Genomic DNA, 23,522 nt, shown 5'->3' with positions numbered 1-23,522 from the left:
CGCCTCCCCCCTGGACAACAGGCCCGGTCCTACAAATGTGCCAACAAACCTCCCTGCCCTTTACCTTCATGGCCAGCGATGTCTAAACTGCCTTCTTACAGCAGCTGGAGCGTTGAAGTTGCATATGGCTGCCGGAAAGGTTGTCTCTGATGCAACTTCTGGTTGCATCAGAGATGACCTTTACGGCAGCCACACACAGCTTCGATGCTCCGGCTGCTGTAAGAAGGCAGTTTAGACATCGCCGGCCACGAAGGTAAAGGACAGGGAGGGAGTAGGGAGATGTTTAAACTCTGCGGTGGCGGCAGTAAGGAGGGAGGGATCGCGATAGGTGACCGCGCGCATTCCCTCCCTTAACTGCAGGGACAAGGCCATTCACCGCTCCACTGTGAAACACAGGTTTTTCGTCACTGTTTTGGCGGGTTACCCGTGGCTAGCCGCAGGTAACAGCCACCGTGTCATTCTCTAGTACAAAGCCCCCCTGAAGAAGGCTTTGATATAATTGAAACGCTCTGGACAAAATAGAGCGTTGGGTATTCATGGAAATACCTACCAACGTTGGCTCTGGCAAATGGCCATCTAGATAAGTGTTTCTGCTTCTATTCTGCTATATATTTTTCACAGACATTTTTTCACATTTGTTTGAGTATTTGGAGGACCAAACATAGAATAAACTACTGAACTATTAAATAAATTATTAAATTGATACCTTTTTAACCTTAGTTACAATAAAATGGTTAGGGAGATTTGAGGGTGGGATGGAGGATCGACATAAATGATTTATATGGCTTTACATCAATCCAGGATAAGGACCTGAAATAACAATTATGTTATAAGAGGTTCTATGTACTGAGTTTAGAGCCCATTTATGATACTTCATCCTCCTAGATTATTTATTACTTGGGAAAGTTAGCATGGGAAGGTTGAGTGCTGTGTGATCAACTCAGCTAATATAATTTATTAGACATATTTGACTGTATAGTTTCTAGAGTTCATGACACTGTAAGTGCAAAACAAATAGTTTTGATTCAATTACACTTCCCCTCCGTATTCGCGGTTTCAGCACTCGCGGTTTCACTTATTCACAATTTTTCATCTTGTACGTGCACATTTAATTTTTCTTCCACCTCCCCTTTTGTTTGACAAGACAGATTAGCGCAAGGAAATTAACGAAACTGGAAGTTACAAAAGAAGCATGCCAAAGCCACTCTTCTGGTTTCACCTGCTCCGCAGCTCTAGCAGCGACGTAGGATTAATGTGCAGGGCGGGATTTGTAGCTCATGGATCTTGGGGACATGGCCTGGCAGCTCAGGGCTGTGCCTGTGGGCGGGACTGGAAATGCAGGGCGGAGACTATGGGCAGGCTAGGAGAGCTCTCGGAACAGAAAAGGTGCTCGTCAGTGTTTGTGGGCAGGGCTTAGAAGCATGAGGCAGTCTCTGGGGTGGACTCCCCTGGCCCTGGCTATAGGCCGATGAGTGCCAGTGCAGAAGCCGGGGCCAGGATGAGCCGCACTGAGCTCCTGATCCTGCCCTGCCTCCTTTTCTATGGGGACCAGAGGTTCAGGGAGCTCGGAGTTTTGGTGCTTGCTTTCCTGGACAAGCTGGGGCAGTTTGCACAGTGAATGATTCCTGATAGGGATGGTTTGGCTTTTTTGCTGGCCCTTCAGATGTAATTATTCGCAGTTTGAATAGTAAAATGCTGGCTGTTACAAAAAAAACGCAAATAACATATAAAAAGTTATTCATGGTTTTTTCATATTCACAGCTATGCTCTGCCCGCATCCACTGCGAATACAGAGGGAAAAGTGTATTATTTATTCCAAAGAAACCCCCTTTTGTCTGATGATGTTATCTTTGTGGGTTGGATATTTGATAGAGTGATCCATGCTATTCTTTTGACAATCAGCTGAACCGGCAGGGAGAACCCCATTTTTTCTCTCCTTTCCACCAACCAATCCCACTAGCTTGCCTCCAAAGAGAGCCTGGCACCCACAAACACCCTGACACCCTTCCACACCCCTCTAACATTCCTCCCAGCCCCCTCCTGACACTCCACACACCCTCAACACCCCTCTGACATCCCCACATACCCCTCCACACATCAGCAGGAGGGTTGCCCATTCCCTCCTGCCGATAGGGCCGCCTCTTCAAAATAGTGGCCCTTCGTCCTTCCAGTGCATCTTGAGATGCACTGGGAGGGGACTAAGGCCCTGATTGACTTAGGTCTTTAGGCCCCTCTAAGTAAATCCCAAAACACACTGGGAGGGGAAAGGGCCATCATTTTGAAGAGGAGGCCCTATCAGCAGGAGGGAGTGGAAGTGAAAATATTCAAACTTTGTGGTGTGTGTGGCTTCCTAATAGTTAAACTGGCTCTAGAGCAATCTTTCTTCTGTTGTGACACACCTGACAGACAATATGCATATGCGTGACACTAAACCCATGGTGTAGCCATGGGTGGGCAGGGGACCACCCATTTTCAGCTCAGGCCCACCCACTAGCAGTGTGCATTGTTAGTGCAGCTGGTGGGGATCCCCAAGCCCTGCGAACTAGAGTTCTCTCCGGAGCCTCCCCGAGCTGCCTAAACCTCAGGACAGTTGGTGGCATGCTTCCGCTGCCGATGCTGAGCACTCTGTCCATGCTCAGCATCAGCAGAGGAAGCATACAGCAGACTGCATTGTTTGGACAACTCAGGGAGGCTCTGAAGAGGACTCTTTAGGTGGCAGGGCTTGGGGATCCCTGTCATTCAAGGCATTAAGTTATACCATTTGATGGAGGGAGGGAGGAATGGGTGGGGGCAGTGAGTGGAGAGGAACTATGTGGGTCATGCCCACTCAAAAATAAAGGTCTGGCTATGCTTCCTTCACTAAACACAACAATCTGCTGCTGTACAAAGAAAAATCCCTATATATCATGTAATTGTTGCTAACAGTGATATAAAGGAAATAGAGAAAGGTAATGTCTGTCAGGGGGTGGTAGCGAGAAGTGGGCTGCAACATTTTTATTCTTGAAACCAGTTATGGAGATTTCCTTCCTGGTTTTCAACTCTTCCCAACCTGCAACACATATACTGTAATTATTAAGAAAAGCAAAAGCATGCTGTCAATGTCAAATTTTTGGTGACATACCTCCCAGCTTTTGGTGACATGCCAGTATGTCCCAACATACTGGTTGAGAACTACTGCAGAAATGCTTCTGTTGAATTAGGGCTGCACATACAGGTGCACACAAGAGTGACATTCATTCCTGTCATGGTATGTGTGTGGAACCCCCCTATTTTACTTAACAGACATCGCGCTGGCGTTATGGGGGGGGTTGGGGGGTTGTAACCCCCCTCATTATACTTGAAACCGAACTTTTTGCCTGTTTTGTAAGGAAAAAGTTCAGTTTTAAGTATAATTTGGGGGTTTACAACCCTCCAAACCCCCCACAATGCCAGCGCAATGTCTGTTAAGTAAAGTGGGGGGTTCCCCCCCCACACCCCACGTCGGAGCCCTTTAAAATAGTGTTTTTCTTCGGCACGCCATCAACCTTGCGCTCAGTTGTCTGCGCTCAGTTGTCGGCGCGCCGTTGTCTCGCGCGATTTAGTCCCGTCACCAGTTTAGCGTGCATGTATTTTATTGGCGGATTATCAAAATGTCTTACCATGCATAGCCTTTTCCGAGTTTCCTAACAGTCTTTGATACTGCCATGTAAATGTAGTACAGTGAGGTAATTAATATTAAAATGAGCACTCCGAGTGATTCTTTATTATTGCCGAGTGATTCCCTAACCTCGTTGTGCCATATTTGTGGCTAAAATTTGCCGACAGGTCTGAGCTGTCGTAGCCTTACTTTCTGATCAGTACCTGAGCACTGATTGGCTCAGGCACTGACAGGAAAGTAAAGTTTGACAGCTCAGACCCCCCCATGCAAATTTAAAACCCCCCAACCAAACCCCAAATCGAAGATTGGCAGGAGAGATGCTCACTCTCTCCTGCCATGTCACACAATTCCCCCTACTACTACCCCCCCCCCCCCCACCCTGCAGCGAGAAAGATGCCCATTCCCTCTTGCTGTTGCCCAACCTCTCCCCCGTGCCCCTGACCACCCCCCACTCTTCCCTACCTTATTCACAAAGTCTGGCCGGAAGGACTCCTACCCACTCCGGCTGGCTGGCCCACCTCTTACAAAATGGTGGTTCCCCTTCCTGGTGCATCCTGAGATGCGCCCGGGAGGGGCCTAAGGCTCTGATTGGTCCAGGTACTTAACGTCCGAAGGGAGAAATAGTTTGTCTTTTTCTGGTTAATATTTTTGTGGGAACTGGTAGAAAATTTCTCAAAGCAGCTGTTTACCTCTATACATATATCTCTGGGATCAGTATCCCAGAACCCTGAATATACATGGTAAAGGGAGAATTTCTATTTGTCCTGTTTACCCTCTTTCTACCTGATAGTGTTCTTTTGGCCTGCCTCCTGTCCACATAACCACCATAGGATGCCATAGGAAGCTACCAGTACACATGTACCACCAGTAAGTCACTACATCAGCAATGTGTTGGGTAATAGCACTGTTCCACTAGGAAGGCAGCATGTTCATCTCAGATTGTATGGGTACTGTCCTGCGAGATAGAGGTAGAGGCATGAGTAGGGATGTCATGTCATACTGCTTATAAAATATGTCATGCACCTGGCATTCAACCTGACCATCCCTCTCTCCTTCCCCTTTTCGCTCTCCCTACAGGTGAAAAACCTGAGGAAACAGGGCTGGCTCCTGCGGCTACAGGAGCCAGAATTCCTCCAGGGGGTGCGGGAGGAACTGCGTGCTGAGGCAGGTGAGTAATAAGTCCATCTCGTAGACCCTCTCCACCTCATATGCACCTTTATGCCAGCTACTAGGTGCTAATGTCAAAGCCAAAAGCAATGGTTGGTCCCTAAACCCCATAGTCAACTCCCAGTTGACTATGTGCATCTCAGAATATGTCATGGTCAAATGTCCAGGTGACAGAGTACCTGAGTGTAACCTATGACTGTTTCCCTAAATTGAATTCTCCTGGCACTTCACCTGCCCCTGGAATGGAAAGTTTAGGTTCTTACCTCAATAATCTTCTTTCCAGTATAAAGAAGCATGAGTTTTGACCATTGGATTACTTTCGTTCACCCATGAGGATTGCAGAAGGTATCACCTACATTTTTCAACTCCACCTCCTTGTGTCACTGGGCAGTGAATCAGCTTCTCAGTTTGTACCAAAGCAATTGATAAGGAGGGCACGAGGAATTCCCCAAGTCAAACCTTTTCTGCTCTGCACAATAGACAAATAGCCTAAACAAGATGGAACCAAACAAGCCACCAACCTGAGTGCAACCAGCACTAACATTTATGCAACTACTATAGTCTCCTCTAAAAGCAAAGCTCGGAAGACCCGTTCAGGAATTTCGAGTTTACACCCTGCAGCGTCTACTGCGAACTATCAAGACTCAAAGTGCACAGAACCATGGGACCAGACAATCTACACCCCAGGGTGCTTAGAGAGTTGTGTGATGTCCTGGCAGAGCCATTATCCGTGCTCTTCAATCTTTCCATGAATACGGGAAGAGTCCCTCTGGACTGGAAAACAGCTAATGTCATCCCTCTCCACAAAAAGGGATGCAGGGCAGAGGCTGCGAACTACAGACCGGTGAGTCTCACATCCATAGTGAGTAAACTCATGGAAACACTAATTAAGCACAAACTAGATACGATCCTGGATCCCCGCCAACATGGATTTACCAATGGAAGGTCCTGCCAATCCAACCTAATTAGCTTCTTCGACTGGGTAACGAGAAAGCTGGATGTGGGGGAGTCCCTAGATATCGTGTACTTGGACTTCAGTAAAGCTTTTGATAGTGTCCCACACCGCCGGTTATTGAGCAAGATGAAATCGATGGGTTTGGGAGAAACATTAACTGCAAGGGTCAATGATTGGCTAAACGGTAGACTTCAGAGAGTGATGGTAAATGGCACCCTTTCAAAAACATCAGAGGTGACCAGTGGAGTGCCGCAGGGCTCGGTCTTGGGCCCGATCCTTTTCAACATATTCGTAGGAGACCTAACTCAGGGGCTTCAAGGTAAAACCACATTATTTGCTGATGACGCCAAACTATGCAACATAGTAAGTAAAGGCACCGTGCCCGACAGTATGACGCAGGACCTACTTCGATTGGAACATTGGTCCTCGACTTGGCAGCTAAGCTTCAAAGCTAAAAAATGTAAGGTCATGTACCTTGGCAGCAAAAATCCATGCAGAATTTACACACTAAATGGTGAAACTTTAGCTAGAACTAGGGCAGAACGTGACTTGGGAGTGATCATTAGTGAAGACATGAAAACAGCCAATCAAATGGAGAAGGCTTCATCAAAGGCAAGACAAATGATGGGTTGTATCCGTAGGAGTTTCGTCAGCCAGAAGCCCGAAGTCATAATGCCGTTGTACAGATCCATGGTGAGACCTCATCTGGAATATTGTGTACAATTCTGGAGACCACATTACCAAAAAGATGTACTGAGAGTTGAGTCAGTTCAACAGATGGCCACCAGGATGGTCTTGGGACTCAAAGATCTCCCGTATGAGGAACGGCTGAAAAGATTACAGGAACGTAGAGAGAGGAGACATGATTGAAACGTTTAAATATATCACGGGCCGTATCGAGGTAGAAGAGGATATCTTCTTTCTTAAAGGTCCCTCGGCCACAAGAGGGCATCCGCTGAAAATCAGGGGTGGGAAATTTAATGGCGACACCAGGAAGTATTTCTTCACTGAAAGGGTGGTTGATTATTGGAATGAACTTCCACTTCAGGTGATTGAGGCCAGCAGCGTGCCAGACTTTAAAAGGAAATGGGATATACATGTGGGAACTCTAGGGGGGTAATGTCATGGGGGGTGGGTCATTAGAGTGGGCAGACTTGATGGGCCATGGCCCCTTTCTGCCGTCATCTTCTATGTTTCTATGTTTTTTTAAAAGTTTGTCTATAGCTAACTGCTAGTTCTTTGTACTTTTTGAACTGAAGAACAGTAAACATCTTCATATTCTCTTGGTAGCTCACAGGCCAGCATCTGGAGACACACATGTATATCTGAGACCAAAAGCAGGCTTGGTGCACAGCACAAGAAGCAGAATGACACGGGGGAAAAATTTGTCTCCGTCCCCGCCCCGTCCCCACGAGCTCTGTTCCTGTCCCCGCAAACCATCTGATCCCAACCACACAAACCTCAAATAGTTTTATACTGAACTTATTATATTAAAGTATAAAAAGAAACAATATTCTGTACAATTGTCAATTTATAAATCAGCGTCTTCGCCCCACTCTCTCTTCCCCATTTCCCTTCAGCGTTCTCAGCCCACTCTCTCTCCACTTCCCTTCAGCGCACGCACATAAAAACAAGCAAACAATTTTATATCATTTTCATTCTATTCATTCATAGAAATTAAAGTCTAAATAATGCCAGTCACATAACAAAACATGATTTTACAAAAATAATTCCCTGCACAGTCAAGCCTGCAAGGATTACTAGATGTCTTTCAGCAGCTTCCCTCCTTCCCTCCCCCCCTTTACCTTCATGGCCAAGTCAAAATGATCTACCAACAATAAAATTTTAAAAAACACAAAGCACACTATAAGCAGAGAAAATGTTAATTATAATTTATATTCCACGGGTTTTCAAAGAGGTCAAGGCAGATAACTTTATGCAATGTCACCTCAGGAACAACTATACAAAGATAGACAAATATACCCCCTCCCTTTTTACTAAACTGCGATAGCGGTTTTTAGCGCAGGGAGCTGCACTGAAGGCCCTGCGCTGCTCTCGATGCTCATAGGCTCCCTGCGCTAAAAACCACTATTGCGGTTTAGTAAAAGGGGGCCATAGTGCAAAATATAGACAGCAGATATAAATTCTCAAAACGGACACATTTTGATCACTAAATTGAAAATAAAATAATTTTTCCTACCTTTGTTTTATGATAATTTCAATAGTCTATGGTTGCACTTTCTTCTGACTGTGCATCTAATATTTCTTCCTTTCTTTCAGCCTCCTGTATGCTTCCTCTCATCCAGACCTCATTCCCTCCAACTTTTCTTTCATCCTGCCCCTTCTTTCTTTCTCTCTCCATGCCCCCTTTCTTTCTGTATGTCTGTCTTTCTCTCTCTCTCCGTGCCCCCTTTCTTTCTTTCTCCATGCCATCTTTCTTTCTGTCTTTCTCTCTCCATGCCCCCTTTCTGTCTGTCTCCCTATCTTTCTCTCTCCATGCCCCCTGTCTGTCTTTCTGTCTCCCTGCCCCCCCCTTTCTTTCTCCCTGCCCTCCCCCAAGCCACCGCCATTGAGGAATAGGCTGCCACTACCTTTGGGGAACAGGCCGTCGCCAAGTTCTGAGCTCTCCCTGCTTCCCTTCCCCATAAAGAGGATGCTGAAGCGCTGGGCCAACCAACCTTCCCCACCCGACGTCAATAACGTCGGAGAGGAAATTCCGGGCCAGCCAGGTAGCGATTGATGTTGGGTGGTGAAGTTTGGTTGGCCCGGCACTTCAGCATCCTCTTTACGGGAAAGGGAAGCAGGTTGGGCACTCCTGCTCTAACTAGCTGAGCCGCACTCATGTGGCTAAAGAACCGCGGTTTATCGACCACTGCCCTAGTGGAGATAACCAACCCCCCCTCCCTACCTTTTCAGCTATTCTGCATGCCCTCTGCCAGGTATTGTGAACACCCCTTGCCCCTCCAGATAAATCCCAGATACCAGGGGATAACATTACATCTACTACTCCAGAAAAAAAAAAAGAAACAGGTTGTTTCTGGGCTGCTGATGAGGGTCAGCCCTGGTCACTGCCACCATTCCTCATGGCTTGAGCAGAGTCCAAAACATTTCTGTGAACAGATAGGAAAAGGAATGCTACCCTCACCCTGAAAAATGTGGGCTTTCCAACAGTTTGCCATAATGAAGGGTTCATTTCACACTCCCTCGCTCCATCCTTTGCGTCACTAACTTTTCCCATCTTCCCACAATTGCCCCAAACTGCTCTTAGCTGATGCATAGTGACCTGCATAGAACTATAGTAGTCCCTTCCACAGCCATGCCCCTACCTCCCCTTGCCCTTTCTAATGTGCTTAGTGAGCTGAGAGATGAAGCTTTTCACCCCACACTGGCTCACACTCAACCTTCATCTTTTGTTGCCAAAGAGCTGATTTGTACTGAAAGGAGCTTTATTTTACCAATTAATCCTCAAACCTACCACTTACATCACAAACTTTAATGGGGGGGGGGGAGAGGGAGGTAGAGGCTCCCTGTTAAACTGCCTAGTTTCTCTCAAGTCTCTTCTTTCCCAGTTTTTGTCAAGAAGCCATTCTTTTTCAAAACTCATGTCCATTCAACCACCATCTAATTTCAAGACCATATCTTACAGAGAATACAATAAATTGGAAGACATAGATATAACTGCACATCTTGACCCAGAAATTCTAACGTCACACACTAATTCAATTACTAATCTAGTCTCTGCTTGGAATCTTTCACTAACCTCACTCTTAGATACAATAGTCCCATTAACCTCAAAAACTATCTCTCTTAAAAAAGCCATCAATCCCTGGTATAATTCAGAGCTTCATCAAATCAAACGACAATTACGTTCTCTTGAAAGAAAATGGCGCCAAAACAAATCAACCGATAATTTACTAAAATACAGAGATAAAGCAACTCACTATAAAACAAAAATTAATATAACAAAGAAAATTTACTATTCCAAAAAAATTGAGAAAGCGAAAAACTCCTCCATTCTTTATAACATTTTAAAATCAATGGACCCTTTACATAAATCAAAAACCTCAACGCAGAAATCAACCTTAAAAGCTCAAGAACTATCGGACGCCTTCATTCTTAAAATTAATAATATCCGGAAATCCTTTTCCCAAAATCCTTCTGTTTGCATCAATGACTCTGATCAATCTGACCTTATTCCTACAGCAAAATGTTCAAAGTTCAAAACTCCCTCCTTACAAGACATTGAATCATTAATTTCTCAGGTTAATCTAAAAGGCTCCCGATCTGAATTAATTCCTCCATTCTATTTAAAAAAAAACCTTTCCCATTTTGGTCCTTTTATATTGGCTCTTATTCATTGTAGCTTGACTACCTCTACAGTTCCATCAGAATGGAAATCTGCTTACATTACCCCTATTGGGAAAAATTACAAAACCAGTATTAATGAATTAACTAATTATCGTCCGATAGCAAACATACCATTCCTCGCAAAATTGACAGAAAAAATCATATTCAACCAACTTTCTGATTTTTTCGAAAAAACAAACGCATTACACCCGAACCAAACAGGTTTCAGAAAATTCCATAATACTGAATATTCCCTAACAGGCTTAACCTCTAACATCCATTACTACCTCGATCAACACAAATCAGTAATACTTTTTTCCTTAGACATTTCCGCCGCCTTTGACACCATCGACCATGATCTCCTCCTAAGAAGACTAAAAGAAAAAGGAATTACCGAGCAAGTCTTAGACTGGTTTAAATCTTATTTTACTAACAGAACCTCCATCGTTAGATTTAACAATGAGGAATCCACCCCTTACACGGCAACCTTTGGAATACCACAAGGATCCATTTTGTCTCCTCTATTGTTTAACATCTTTCTCGCTCCTTTACTAGAACTTTGTCAGGCCATAGGCTTCATCCCTTATTCTTACGCAGACGATATCCAACTCTTACACCCTTTAGATCCTGAAAACACTACAGATATTTCCTCAATAAATCAAAAGCTAGAGCTCGTCCAAAACTGGTTAAACACAAACAAATTGGCATTAAACATTAATAAGACTCAATCCATTTTATTTAACTGGAAAAAACGAGATTTCTCTTTCTAAATCTTTTGTTCTCAACAACATCCCCATTAACATGGTATCCTCAACAAAAATTCTTGGCATTTACATAGATGAAAAATTATCCTATCATGAACACATATCCTATATGGTTAAAAACTGTTTTTATAAATTACGGCAGATAAGATCTATTGCTAAATTTCTTACTCCTTCTTCTTTAAAGATCCTAATTCATTCATTTATAATAGCGAAAATAGATTATTGTAATGCTCTATTCCTAAATATCACACATAAAGAAATAAGAAGAATACAAATAATTCAAAATACAGCAATAAAATTAATTTATAATGCAAAAAAATTCGACCACGTATCTCCATTACTAATAGATGCTCACTGGTTACCAGTAAATCACAGGATCTGTTTCAAATTAATGCTTCTAATTTTCAAAACGTTAACATCCAACGAACCTCAATTTATCTCCAAAACTTTAATTCCATATAAACCACACCGATCTCTTCGCTCTTCCGACCAATGCTTATTAACAGTTCCATCTCTAAAATTCATAGGCACCAGAAGAGCTGATACTTTTACCGTCGCCGGCCCACAAAGGTGGAATAAACTTCCTCAATTCATTAGATCAGAAAAAAATATCTCAACATTTAAAAAACTATTAAAAACATATCTATTTAATGATGCCTTTGACCTTTAGTAGTTTTTATTTTTTTTTTTTTTTTTTCTCTTTTTTTCTTTTTTTTTAAAATTATTTATGATCTGGTTTTATTGTTAAAGAAGTTAACGAAGTTTGCTTGAGCCATTTTGTTCTACTTTTTACCCTACCTTTTGTACTTTCCCTTTTTTCTTATATAACCCGAAATTGTAACTTTTTAATTTTTCCTTGCCCCTCAAGTACGTTTTAAATGTTTTTAGTTTATGTCACGTAATTAATTATTATGTTAAGTTTCTTATCTCTTTTATTATTATATGTACATCGCTTAGTAATTGTTATAGGCGATCCATCAAAAGATTGAATAAACTTGAAACTTGAAACTTGAAACTTGGACTCTTTCCTTTACTTTTCACTTATCTCTTCTCAGGAAGTCATCTAACAGTCTTTCTATCTTTGGCTTCCTCCCCAGCTCTCATCAGGAAACTGTCATGTATGGCCTCAATCTTTACTATTGGTCTACTTCCAGGGATACATCAAGTATTCAGGGCCGGGTTAAAAGGTAGGCTTAGTAGGCAAGTGCCTTGGGCCCAAAGACTTCATGGGGGCCCACCGTAGATGTGCTGCTCTGATAACTGTCCAGCGCTCTGCCATACACCCGACTCCCCCACCTACCTCCTCCCTGACACTACAATTGAATTTTTGGGCAGCCAGCAGCAGAAACGAGGTGAGCCTGCTGCCATCAGTGTGCCCCAGAAGCCGCCTCTCTGCAGAAACTTCCTGTTCCCACATAAGTGGACTTCTGGGGTAGACTGATGGAAGCAAGCTCACCTCATTGCTGCTGCCAGCTGTCCAAAGATTCAGTTGCAGTGCCAGAGGAGATAGATGCCCCCTGACCCTCTCATCTCCATGCCTCCTTGACCTTCTTCTTAACTCTTCCTGGTGGCTTCCTGCATTACATCCGGAAAGTCAGCAGCAGTGTCTTTATATGATATGGCACGGAGTATCTGGGTTCAGTGCTTTCTGTGTTGCTTTTTAAATTGTTTAGTACCACAATGTTAGGTTTTCAGGGATTTGTATATTGGCAAACGAACCAGTCTATGTGACATAAGGATAACTACAACTAATATGTGCCAACTAGGATGAAAACTTGCATTGTAATCTTGTACTGATATTACGTATGTTTAACCTGTTCTGCTCTTTGGGGGACAACGGGATAGAAAATTAAATAAATAAATAAATAAATTTAGGTGGGGTTTTTTTTTTTTTAAGAATTCATGTTAACAATGTTCAAATTATTATTATTTTTTAGCTTTGATCTAGTTTGGATGCTGTGTTCAGGCTACCGTTTTGCTTGTCAACTGTCTACAAGTGATTGAATAAAAATTGTGAAGCTTTGAATGTAAATAAATCAAAAATTATTTTTGAATCATCCTTTTTAAAAAAAAAAAAATCTTTATTCATTTTCAATCTTACATCAAGTATACAAACATCATAACAGTAAAATTAAACATATCACTTGACAATCTTTCTACTTTATCTTATAATACCTAAAATTACCACCCCCCTCCCATCATTCCCTCTGTTATTTTCCCAATATGAAAACTAATATAAAACCTCCCACTTCCTATCATTAGACGGTGTATATTTCATTAGAAAATGGTATCTACTCATTACAATAAGAAGTTTAATGGCTCCCAAATTTTATTAAAATTATTATAATTCCCTTGTTGTATAGCTATTGTTCTTTCCATTTTATATATATGACATAATGAATTCCATCAGAAATTATAATTGAGTCTACTGTAATTTTTCCAATTACTTGTGATATGCTGAATGGCGACTCCTGTCATTATCAATAAAAGTTTATTGTTATTTGAAAAAAAAAAAAAGTAAATTTATTTTTGAATCATCCTAAGACAATAGAATTTCCTTCTGAAATTTCTTTTTGTGTGTCAGACTCTGCGATTAAACATTTCATCTCAGATTTTGAATTTGGGTTACCTTGGATTCATATTTAATGCTAAAACTTCACATAAAGAATATTTTCATGCAGCATTTTTTTTGACCATGACTTTTTTTTGCTAAATTGATGAGTATGCCAATTTTGAGGTTTGTAGAACTGTTCTTCAAAGCTTGGTATTGTGATTTTTTGTTGGCATGTATGCTAACAAGTTTATCTCTGTATAGTATGGTATATTTAAGTTGCCTCTGTGTAGGGATCAAATGGAAATCTCACCTGAATGATGAATCAAGGTTGCAGTACACTTTTGTATGCATATGGAAAGGATTCAGAGTACTGGGGAAGTAGGTGGGAAGGGAAAGAAGAGGGTGATTTGTTCAGAGATGTTTGGGGGTTGCTTTAAGAAAAATTGTGCACTGGTATGGTAATCTTCATTGCTTTCAATTTTAAAATAAAAGAAATCAAGTGGAAGTAAAGAAGCAAGCAAACAGGCAAATAAATAAATAGAGAGAGGGGCAGGATTGGGTCACGGGCCCAGTGTACTTGTGTGCCTATGGCCCATCGAAGGATTAATCCTGCCCTGCACACATGGTCTCTCTCCCCATTCCCTTCTCGTGTGTGTCATCATGCAATATCTCTCCTTGCTTGTTTCCATTCCTCTTTCATCCAGGAGCCATCATGTAATCCCACTCTTTATTCATTACTACCGCTTTCATCAAGAAGTCCTCATGCAGGAGAAACACAGAGCTGAGAATAGCAGAGTATTAATAATCACAGGCCTGGGAAGTTGCTCAAGGAAGGCAGTGAAAAATAGAAAATATGAATCACTAACATGCCAGGCTGACCCTTGGATCCCCAAAAAGAGATTGAGGATCTACAGGTTCAGTTCTGTCTTCTGAACCTAAAAAAAAAGGTAGTACAGAGAACTCAGGCCCCTGGGTTCTATGTTTTAATCCCCCTTCCAGCTGCATCCAAGGAGAAAGCAGGCAACTCAGAGAATACTAATAGAATGTAAAACTGGGTTTTGGATAACAAAAACCATTCTGAGACATGAGTTCTTTAATAACTATTGCAATTAGCATATCTTTTCTTTAGCTTTGAGGGTCGTCTCTCACTCACCAGGTTCTTTTTTTCTTTCAGAAAACCCTGGAGGGTGAAGAAATGAGACAGGATTGGTTGCAGAAGCTTCCGGAGTAGAAGAAGTTAGGGGTGTATAACAACAAGTTTCAGACACTGACATCAGAGGCCTGGAATAAATACATCAGGAAGAAAGAGACCACTGTTCTCTGCTAGATGTGCTGGTGCCCACCCCACATCCCCCATACAAAGTTAGCATTGCAAAACTAATTCAGATTTTTTCCACCCTCCCTTTCTTGAACAAAACCAGGGTGCAGGACCACTGATCTCTTATTTGTACCCTAGAATTATTCTATGTTAATGATGCAAAGAAATACACTCCTAAGCCGATCATTAAATCAGTCACAATATCATACTTCCCAGATTGCTGACATTATGTTGCCAAGGTGCTTGCATTTTTATTCTCTGCACTTTGTTGTGACCACTGGTATCAGTAACTGAGACTCTGTAATATTTGATTTCCATAGCAGGAGGCCCACAGATCTCTTGTTCGTGCAAACTTCTCTACCATGACATATGGCCATACCCAAGAACCAGGTCTCAGGTGTCCCTTATCCCTGGTAGATGTAAAAAAAATGTCTGTCTGTTACTAAAATGTTTTTCTTGAAATTTTTGTTAATTATTGCAACTTGACAACTCAGGGCCAGATCTCCAAGAATCTTGGAGAGAGCGAGACCAGAAGGCCTTGAGCATGCGCAGATATTCAAGGCCCAGCCCAGCCAAGAGGGAGGACCTTCGTGCACCGGCATGCCCTGTGTATTGGTGCTGGTGCCAGTGCCAAAGCAGGGTAAGGGATGGTGTTTGGGCGCTCGGTGGGGGATGCCGGATCGCCGAAGGGGGTGGGGCACTCACAAATTGAGTCAACGCTCAGTTATCGAGGCACAATTTGCGGGAATGTTTTGCTCATCTTGCAAAACACTCGCAAACTGCGGCACTTGTAAACCGAGGTTTGACTGTATATATATATTGCATACTAAATCCTCTATTTTATAGTAAGAGTCTGTTATAGGGGAAAACACCCTCCAGGGATTCAAGACAAAGTTGGACAAGTTCCTGCTAAACTGGAATGTATGCAGATGAGGCTGGACTCATTTAGAGCACTGGTCTTTGACCTGGGGCCGCAGCGTGAGTGGACTGCTGTGCATGATGGACCACTGGTCTGACCCAGCAGTGGCAATTCTAATGTTCTAGGTCTACTTTTGAGGCTTCAGTAAGGTGGATGTAACTTAGGCGTCTCCTAAGCGTGCTGGAGGCATCCACATATAGGTGAATGGGGCTTCTATTTTTTGATGTTTAATAATGCATTACTTAAGCAAAGCACATGAAAAAATATATATACATGTATATTGCATACTAAACCTCATTTCCAAAAGGTTAAGAAAAGAAAAAGAGATACATTACTCACAATGGCTGTGCTTCAGAGCAAGTGGATGTGTCTGATGCCCAATCTTGACATCATCAGTATGCACCTAAATGGCACACTTTGTGTGTCTATATACTTTGAATGTGAGCCCCTTAGAGCTCTTTTTATGAAGGCGCGCTAAACCGCCGGCCATGCTAGCCGCTACCGCCTTCTCTTGAGCAGGCGGTAGTTTTTTGGCTAGCGCAGGGGTTAGTGCATGATTAAAAGTTGCTCGTGCTAAAGTCGCTAACGCGGCTTTGTAAAAGGAGCCCAGTGTTATGTACTGAGTATGTTCCTAAACTCAGTGCTATGTACCAAGTCTATTCAGAGGCTTAAACCTGGAGCTGCTTGTTACCAAGAATTGACTCCAATCCTTAATCCCATTCTTTATTTAATACAGTTGATGACAAGATAAAACAAATTAATTACTTACTGATTAACGGTAGGATTTTATACATACAGAGTGAGTCTGTGTGATTAGCCTCTATCCCAGAAAGAAGAAAATGTCAGTGCCTGGTACTGTGACATACTGAAACACATAACTGTCAGTACCACAGCAACTGCAAACATAACCACACAGCAGCCACACAGGTAAAAAAATCACTATAAATTATTATGCAGTGATGTACCAAGGGGGCGATGGGGGGGGGGGGGGGGGTGAGTCCAGGTGCAAACCATAAGGGGGGTGCTCCCAGAATCAATGTCAGAGTCATGGTCCAGGAACTTCACTGCTCTGCTCGCGTCAGGCCTTCCTTTGCGGTAGCAAAGTGAAATCCTGTCTGGTCCGAAAATAATTTTCTTGTAATTTTGCTTTATATTTTTGGTCCCCCATGATTTTCTGTAATCTTGCCTCTCCTTTTTCCTCATTTCTTTAAATTGGAGTTTAAATAGAGACATGTTATTTTTCAATATTTTCCTTGGATAACTTTCAAATGTAACTATTAACAATTCTAAGCGTGTAATATTTGAAAAATTGCAAAAATAAAATATAGTGTATATATTTTGATATGAGGGGAGGGGGGTGTTAAAAAATTATTGGCCCCGGGTATGCCACTGTTACTATGGGGTCCTTTTATCAAGGCACGGTAGGGGGGTTTAACGCGCGGAATACCGTGCGTTAAAACGCCTGCCGTGCTAGTCGCTAATGCCTCCATTGACCAGACGTTAGGTTTTTTTGCTTGCCGTGGGGATTAGCGCGTGATGAAATATCCGATGTGCTAACCCCGCTAGCACAGCTTGATAAAAGAACCTCTATGTTTATAAAAAAAAGCTTGATACTCTGAGAAGACAAAACAAGGAGCAATTTACTGGTGCTCTGAACTCACTTCTTTTCACCTGTTTCCTATTTCTGTGGGTTTCACTTTCTTACATGCTGCACCTTGGGAAAGCATCTCTGTGGTAATGATTGCTCAGATTGTTTTTTTGATTATATCTTATTTGGTAGACCTTTCTTATAATCCTACAAATATACAGGACATTCCAACTAGGAACTCTTGAGCAATGGTGTACAATACACCTATGCCTATTCTGGCTATGTTCTCAAAATGGCTGCTGTGACTGTGGCATGACTGCTGCTCTGACTACATCACTAGTCCACCAAGGATTGAAAATGAGTCTTCGGGTATACTCTTTGTATTATTTTTTTGTTTTGGGCAATTTGATTGCACGAAATATAGCTATGATTTTGCACAATAGTTTAAATAGAGTGATCCAAATAAATTATTTTGATACAAAATTTTAGCAGGAATTTAAATCTGTAAAGTTGGGATGATAAACTCCTTAGAAATTAGCTTCTCTGTGGACTTATCAGCTGACACTCAGAGTGTGGCACAAACATTGACATAGGGCTAGATTCACTAAGCAAACTGATCGTGTACTGATTGGTTAGTGACCCAATTTCCCTCCGGCCCGATTCACTTACCTCTCTGCCAACCATCCCCCGTGCATGCAAATGAGGGGAACGGCATGCAAAGTAGGCAGGGACGCGATTCACTAACCAAAATCCTGCAACACCGACTGGGCTGGCCAATCACAAACAAGCGACTGCTGAGGACCAGTCGCTCAAGCCCTTTCCAACTGCCCTGCCTTCTGCTGCCCTGGTCAATGCCCTGTCAGCCCCGATCTTCTGCCTGACCCGAACTGCATCCCCTGGCTATAATGAAAGGAGCTGTCTTTTAACCTTTTAATTAAAATAGTAATAATATACAAAACCGTCAGTCAAACGAAGTAGGGCGATTATATCCTACATTTTCCCAGGAATACACTTTTTGAGTCTTTACTACAAAGAGCTATTTTAATGAACCTTTTTTTAACTGTTTGAACTGCAACTCTGGTCTAAACAAAAGTAAACTAGGTGGACTAGTAAACTTGGTGGACTAGTGATGTAGTCAGAGCAGGAATCATGCCAGTCATAGCAGCCATTTTGAGAACACAGCCAGAATAGACATAGGTGTATTGTACACCCACTGCTCAGGAGTTCCTAGTTGGGATGTCCTTTATATTTGCAGGATTATAAGAAGGTCTACCAAATAAGATATACTCAAAGAAACAACTAGCAGGATGAGAAAGGGAGAGGGGGGGCTCTGCAGAATCCAGTACCCACTAGTAAGGAGTAGCTGGGGGGGATCACCTTTCATCGGAATAGCATGTACAAATCGAAATAACTGTTCTGCCTATTGCTTCCTGCTCCTTGTTGCCTCCCACAATCTCTTCTAAATCAGCACTTGCGATTTTAAATTCATTGTAAAACTTTGCCCCGGTCAGCCTCCATCTTCTTCCCGTCAACACATGCATACGATCTGGAAGCATGTTTTGTAAAAGTAATGCCCTCCTAAGAGCCGTAGAACTCCTGCCTGCCCCAATCCCCGCAGTGCAAGCCCGTGGTCAAGGGCAGGGGTTTAGTTGAACAGGTATGATTTTATTGCTTTTCTAAAGCTGAGGAGTCCATCAAGGGATCTGATCTGCTGGGGCAGTCGATTCCAGTGGCTCGTATGAAGGAGTAGGGCCATTGGTTGGCGGTTTGCAGTCGAAGGGCATGACCAGAGGGAGTTTTGAGGTGTATTTCGTCCAGGAGTGGAGGGACCGGTTCAGCACATATGGAGGAAGCTTAGCTGTCACATAGCCCAGCGCCCGATTTGAATGCTAGCATCAGGCCCTTGAAGACACAACGTTTGGCTACAGGCAGCCAGTGAGCCGACGCTAGAGACTGGAAGACAGGGTCGTGTGCACTGAGGTTTTCTAGAAGTCTGATCGCTTCATTTTGAACACACTGGAAACATCGTATATTCTTTGCTCTGAGACTGTTGAATAGCGCATTGCAGTAATCCAGGCAGGAGAGTACTAAGACATAGAGTAGTTGGGCAAAGTCAGACTCTGAAAAGTAGTTCCTTATTTTTTGTCGCAGGTAGTAAAATGAGGACGATACCACCTGAGATATGGTCGGAAAGCGACAGGTTGCAGTCAAGGAGTATTTCTAGGCTGCACATTTGGTCCTTCGCAGTTAGAGTAGTTGAGTCCCAGCGCAGCGAGGGATAGACGAATACACAGCATTCTTTGCGGATACAAAGCAGTTCTGACTTGGAAGCGTTTAGTTGTAATTTGTTGACAGACATTCAGTTTTTGATTTCTTGAGAAGCAGGTTAGGAGTTTCGCAATCTGAGCATCCCAGGCTTCTCTAAGTAGTAGATACGATTAGATGTCATCTGCGAAGGAATGAATCTGTATTTGAGGTTTGCGGGCTATATCTAAGACAGGTCTAACGTAGAGATTAAATAATAGGGAGGATAGCAGAGCCCCCTATGGTACACTGTATGTGATCGGTTTCGATAGCACTTTATTGAGAAAAATGCTTTGGGATCTTTTATTCAGGAAAGAGGAGAACCATCATGCTCAATGAGGAGAGGATGATCAATAGTGTTGAAGGTGAGATCCAGAAGGACATCGTTACCCTTATCCATGAGTTTCCAGCAGTCGTCGACAATGTTGAGAAGGACAGTTTTGGTACTGTGGAATTTCCTGAATCCTGATTGGAAGTTGGATAGGGTGCCTTGTTCGTTAATGAAGGAGTGTAATTGGGTTAACACTATTTTTTTCAGAATCTTGGAGACAGGTCTAAAGTTGCCGGGCACATTAGGGTCAAGCATGGTTTTTCTCAAAATTGGTCTGATGACTGCCGACTTCCAGTTTGCGTGCACTATACCCGTTTGTAGAGAGGTGTTAATGAGAGAAAGGATGGAGTCTACAAAGGCATCTTTTGGACAAGGGTCCAAGTTGGAGCTGGAAGGGCAAATTGTTTCTAGTATCTTAGCGATGTCGTGGGAGGCAGTTTTGAAGTTAGTTAGGTTTCCAGTTGTGGTTTTAGTTTTATCTAAGTCACGGGGGGACAACGTCTGTAGCATGGTGGATCAAGGTGAGACCGTATTTTGTCTACTTTGTCAGCGAAGTAATCTGAGAACGTTTCGCTGTTGAGTTCAGTGTTAAAATACTGAATATCTCGTTGTGAGTATATTTTTTTAAGTTTGAAAAGGTTTTTTGATCTATTGGAGGTCTTTAATAGCTGTTTAGAGTAGTACACGGAGGACATGGACCTACGGCTGGAGAGATGGACATACACTGGGGACACAGACCTGCGGCTAGAGAAGCAAGAGAAGATAGAGGGGACAGCAATCGTCATGGGGGACTCCATTATCAGACAAGTTGACAGCCACATAGCAGGAGGAAGACTCTGAAAAGTAGTTATTGTGTGTGGGTGAGGGGGATGGGGTAGGCTTTGGGGAAGGTGACAGAGTTCACCAAATCTACCCTCGCCTGTGATGACTGGGATGGGGGAATACATGTTGGCATGGAGAGTAATTGGCATTAAATGCGAAAACACAGCTTGTGGTATTGGTATTATGAAGGTAAATTAATTTTGAGTGGCTGTGGTGGTTGGGATAGGGATATAGAGCTCTAGTAGGATTTGGTGGGGTAGCAGGTGGGGTATGTTGGGGTTGATTGGAGGGTGAGTCTATATATATATATAACGTGAGCCTAGGGGTGGGAGGGCCTAGGCTGGGTTCACAATGTGGGTGAGGAGACTATCTTGAAAGGTCTCCTGGAGTTAGCATATGCTATGTCAAGGGTGCAACATTTTGGAAGTAAAGAGTCTCTGTTAGAGGCAGAGATAGGAGAGAAGTATAATGCAACCGAGTGCATGTTTAAGGCAGAGTTAGCAGAGCTTTGTAGTACAACTTCTAGTGTGAATTGTAGAGCCACAGGTGGACTAAATGACTGCCTTCAAAGTTAAAGCAGTATGTTTTAGGAACGGGATAGACAGGGAGATAGCCATCTTGGGCTTGGTTTGATTTGAGCAGAAGTATCTGTTAGTCTCTGTAGTGCAGTTTGCAGTCTCAGTTGCACTACCAGGACACTACCAGGTACTTGTGACCTGGATTGGCTGCTGATGGAAACAGCATTCTGGCTTGAAGGACCCCTTGTCTGACCCTATATGACAATTCTTTCATTTAGCTCAGTGGTTCCCAACTCTGTCCTGGAGGACCACCAGCCAGTCAGGTTTTTGGGATAACCCTAATGAATATGCATGAGAGAGATTTGCATGTAATTGAAGTGAGAGGCATGCACATCTGCTCCATGCATATTCATTAGGGCTATCCTGAAAACCTGACTGGCTGGAGGTCCTCCAGGACAGGGTTGGAAACCACTGATTTAGAAACATAACGGCAGATAAAGGCCAAATGGCCCATCTAGTCTGCCCATCCACAGCAACCATTATCTCTTTTTCTGAGAGATCCCATGTGCTTACCCCAGGCTCTCTTGAATTCATACAGTCTCTGTTTCTACCACCTCTTCTGGGAAACTGTTCCACGCATCTACCACCCTTTCCGTAAAGAAGTATTTCCTCAGATGACTCCGGAGCCTATCACCTCTTACCTTCATCCTATGCCCTCTCATTGCAGTTTCAAATGAAAGAGACTCGACTCATGCAAATTTACATTACGTAGGTATTTAAAAGACTCTATCATATCTCCCATCTCCCGTCTTTCCTCCAAAGTATACAGATTGAGATCTTTAAGTCTGTCCCCATTCGCCTTATCACAAAGATCACACACCATTTTAGTAGCCTTCCTCTGGACCTACTCCATCCTTTATATATCTTTTTGACGGTGTGGCCTCCAAATTGTACACAATATTCTAAATGAGGTCTCACCAGAGTCTTATACAGAGGCACCAATACCTCCTTTTTCCTACTGGCCATACCTCTCCCTATGCAGCCTAGAACATAAGAAAAACCTTACTGGGTCAGACCAATGGTTCATCAAGCATAGTAGCCCGTTCTCACAGTGGCCAATCCAGGTCACTAGTACATGGTTAAAACCTAAGGAGTAGCAATATTCCATGCTACTGATTCAGGGCAAGCAGTGGCTTCCCCCATGTCTTTCTCAATAACAGACTATGGATTTTTCCTCCAGGAACTTGTCCAAATGTTTCACAAAATCAGCTACGCTAACCACTCTAACCACATCCTCTGGCAACGTGTTCCAGAGCTTAACTATTCTCTGAGTGAAAAAAATTTTCCTCCTTTTGGTTTTAAAAGTATTTCCTCGAGTGTCCCCTAATCTTTGTAATTTTTGACGGAGTGAAAAATCGATCCACTAGCATCCTTCTAGCTTTCGCCGTCTCCTTTTTAACCCGATTGGCCACCTTAAGATCATCACATACAATCACACTCAAATCCCGCTCTTCCGTTGTGTACATAAGTTCTTCATCCCTTAAACTGTACTGTTCCCTCAGGTTTTTGCAGCTCAAATGCATGACCTTGCATTTCTTAGCATTAAATTTTGGCTGCCAAATTTCAGACCATTCTTCAAGCTTCACCATGTCTTTTTTCATGTTATTCACACCATCCGGCGTGTCTACTCCATGGAAGATTTTGGTATCATCCGCAAAGAGGCAAATCTTACCTGACAACCCTTCAACAATATCATTTATAAAAATGTTAAAAAGAACAGGCCCAAGAACAGAACCTTGAGGCACACCACTGGTAGCATCCCTTTCCTCAGAGTGATCTCCATTGATCACTACCCTCTGTCGCCTTCCACTCAACAGTTCCTGACCCAGTCCGTCACTTTGGGACCCATCCCAAGGGCACTCAGCTTATTTATTAGACGTCTGTGTGGAACACTGTCAAAGGCTTTGTTAAAATCTAAATACACCATATCTAGCACAAATCCTCTATCCAATTCTCTGGTCACTCAGTCAAAGAAATTGATCAGATTTGCCGGCAGGACCTACCTCTAGTGAATCCATGTTGCCTCCGATCCTATAATCCATAGGATTCCAGAAACTTGACCGTTCTCTGTTTTAAAAGCATTTCCATTAATTTGCTTACCACAGAAGTCAGACTTAACGGCCTGTAATTCCCTATTTCTTCCTTACTTCCACTTTTGTGGAGAAGGACCACATCCGCCCTTCTCCAGTCCTCCGATACCACTCCTGACTTGAGACTTGTTGAAAAGGTCAGCAGAGC

At 43.0% G+C, this 23,522-nt stretch overlaps 1 long non-coding RNA gene across 5 annotated transcripts in view; it reads left to right on the top strand.

Moving 5' to 3' along the window:
• The window catches only part of LOC117365695, a 60,937-nt gene extending 45,735 nt beyond the window's left edge, over positions 1 to 15,202 (top strand). For all 5 annotated transcript variants that reach the window (XR_004540444.1, XR_004540440.1, XR_004540442.1 and 2 more), the window contains 2 exons: positions 4,715 to 4,805; positions 14,599 to 15,202. This is a non-coding gene — a long non-coding RNA (uncharacterized LOC117365695). The remainder of the gene's footprint in view (positions 1 to 4,714; positions 4,806 to 14,598) is intronic.
• The last annotated feature ends 8,320 nt before the right edge of the window (positions 15,203 to 23,522 follow it).

The sequence above is a fragment of the Geotrypetes seraphini genome, chromosome 8 (genome assembly GCF_902459505.1).
Source record: "Geotrypetes seraphini chromosome 8, aGeoSer1.1, whole genome shotgun sequence".
In the NCBI taxonomy this organism is placed as follows: Eukaryota; Metazoa; Chordata; class Amphibia; order Gymnophiona; family Dermophiidae; genus Geotrypetes; species Geotrypetes seraphini.
The sequence above is the reverse complement of the archived record's forward strand: the minus strand, read 5'-3'. Positions and strand labels throughout refer to the sequence as shown.